The sequence below is a fragment of the Montipora foliosa genome, chromosome 12 (genome assembly GCF_036669935.1).
Source record: "Montipora foliosa isolate CH-2021 chromosome 12, ASM3666993v2, whole genome shotgun sequence".
Taxonomy (NCBI): Eukaryota; Metazoa; Cnidaria; class Anthozoa; order Scleractinia; family Acroporidae; genus Montipora; species Montipora foliosa.
The window spans coordinates 19,842,367-19,844,866 of NC_090880.1; the positions used below are offsets into that span (position 1 = coordinate 19,842,367).

At 39.0% G+C, this 2,500-nt stretch overlaps 1 pseudogene; it reads right to left on the reverse strand.

Moving 5' to 3' along the window:
- Positions 1-371, reverse strand: part of LOC137980939 (melanocyte-stimulating hormone receptor-like) — a 1,034-nt pseudogene extending 663 nt beyond the window's left edge.
- Positions 372-2,500: the final 2,129 nt, after the last annotated feature.

Below are 2,500 nucleotides of genomic sequence, written 5' to 3' on the forward strand. Positions count from 1 at the left end.
TGAAAGCGCAAGGACTATGAAGTATGACTCTGTTATTGTAACGCCCAGAGATAATCCCACCAATGCGATACATCAATTGATAACTCAAACTCGCTTTGTTCCTGAAATCTGCGAAGTAGTACGACGCAACCATCGGCTCCACGAAGATTCCCGTTAGGAGGTCGGCCACTGCAAGACCAGCGATGAAATAAGTCATCGGTGTTCGGAAACAGCGCAAAGGATCTCTGTATATCGCAGTCAACAGAAGAGCGTTGGGAATCGCTGTAATCGGTGATAAAATGCATAGCACAATCGCGGACGCCATTTCTACATAACGATGCGTTCGCAGTGGCAGGAAGAATTTCAGCAAACGATTTTGATGTCAAATTCATGATCTCTTGCAGAGGCTAATAATATTTTGAGCCATCTTGCTTCTTTTAATTACGGCTAAACATCAATCTATAAGATGAACAGAATCATAATCAATTACTGGTACTGATAAGAGTACAAAAGTGCATTCGATTGTCACACTTTTTTCCCCCAGCTGACATCCTTACTCCACCTGTCAAAAAACAGTTTGTCAGCTAATAAATATTTCTCGTGGGTCAGGGCGTAAAGGACAGGGGAAAAAACAAGGAGTGCTAGAGCGCAAATTGGGGACACCGTAGACTGAAATAAACTGAAATCAGAAAAAAATCAAATCAAATGTTGGTTTTTGAAGCAAGAGGGGAACACCGGAGTACCCGGAGTATACCCTCTCGCATAAGTTAAGAGTAGAGAACTGTACGGGTCCGCAAATGATCCCAGAACCGCAAATGATACCGGAAGGCAAATGATCCCGAAAAAGTAAGGAATGGCATGGAGGATGAAATGGTCTTGATAGAAAATTAATGTGAACAGCTGATATTTTTATTAAAATCATTTTAAATCATGACTCACAACAGGTTTCTGCTTCACTTTTTCAGAAAGACTGAATTTAGTTTCTTACTACGCTGTTATAAATTGCCACTTTTAATTATCGGCAGTACAATGATCAAAAACTAACTTGGACGCAATTCTAAACTGATTGTGACCGGGGCCTCGTTTCTCGAACAACTCTGGCAACACACGCAGGTTTCGAGAACGGGCCTCTGTTTACAGTCAGTTTAGAATTGCGTCCAAGTTAGTTTTTGATGATTGTATCCGATAATTAAACGTGGCAAATTTAATTTAACTTGGTGGAGTCTTTAACTTGTATATAGTTCGTCAGCCTGATAATTCGGTATTACCTCATTGATAGCGAAATCTCAATGAGGTTTAGTGAGGGGGCTTCAGGTGCTCGTTGGATCACTCGATCAATCGGCTGTTAATTTCGGGTTTCGATCGTGCGGCTGAATTGGTGTACGAATGATCACGAATGTGCTCGAACGGAAGCACGAAGCTTACGTGTGGCAGGTTCGAATCTACCCTTCGCTCTTATTTCATTATTTTTAGGGGTAGTTCTGAATTTTCCATTGAATTGTCAAAACTAGTCTTAAAAACTCGTAGTAGAATATATATCTCAATGCTCTACATTTCATCAATGAGGTGTCCTCACAGAGACTTTGATTATGATTTAGGACTCTCGGAAGAATTTCCTAGACAGTAATTAAGTACCTGTGGTTTTATTATTCCTATGGAATAACATCTTAGCCAACAATCATTCAATTGTAGCTGAAAACATTACAATCTCTGTTGAAAGGCAATGAAATCTTTCAGCCTTTAAGTTTCTGCAACAGACTTCAGTGATCACGATTTTCCATATTTTTAGCTCCATCTTCCTACCTATGTTTGTGATGTTATTGTTGTTGTATAATCTTAGACTTGAACTTTGATTGTATCTTATACGTAAGGAATTTTATTTTAATTTTATTTCAGTATTTTCATGCGCTGTACTTCTTTAAACATTGTGTGTATAAAATAATGTATATCTAGCTAGCTACAATCCGCGTCAAAAACCTTTGGGACACTTGTCAATTTTGGACGAAAAGTAGAGAATTTACTTACATGCATTCCATCGCGTGTTCTTCTTTCGCTGCCTTCTTCGCTTCCCCCTTCCTAGAGATAATGTTGAAACAATCCATGAACTAACTAATCTTGATTTCTGAGAACGTAAAAAAAGAAACATTGTAATGGTGGAAGGGGGAAAGCCGAAATTGTCGTGACAGTTTTGACCTGCATTGAAGCTATCTACCTGCCTTCCTCATTTCATTACCACTAAATATTAGCTTAGTTTTGCAATGTGTGAAGAATAAAAAAGCACATTGGTATACATACCTTCTAACTCCGAACTGGCCGAGAAGAGTGCTCTGCGTTACTAGGCTGTGACTGACAACAATAAACTGAGATAACTTTTGAATCGACTACAGGCTTTTAAAAGCCACGGTCATGTTGGTCAGTCGTAAATGTTCTCAACCACTCAAGGGCAATCTTAACCAATTAATGCTTTCGTAAATAATATCGTCAACATGTTTAATTTGACCTCAAGTTATTACTGGGACCC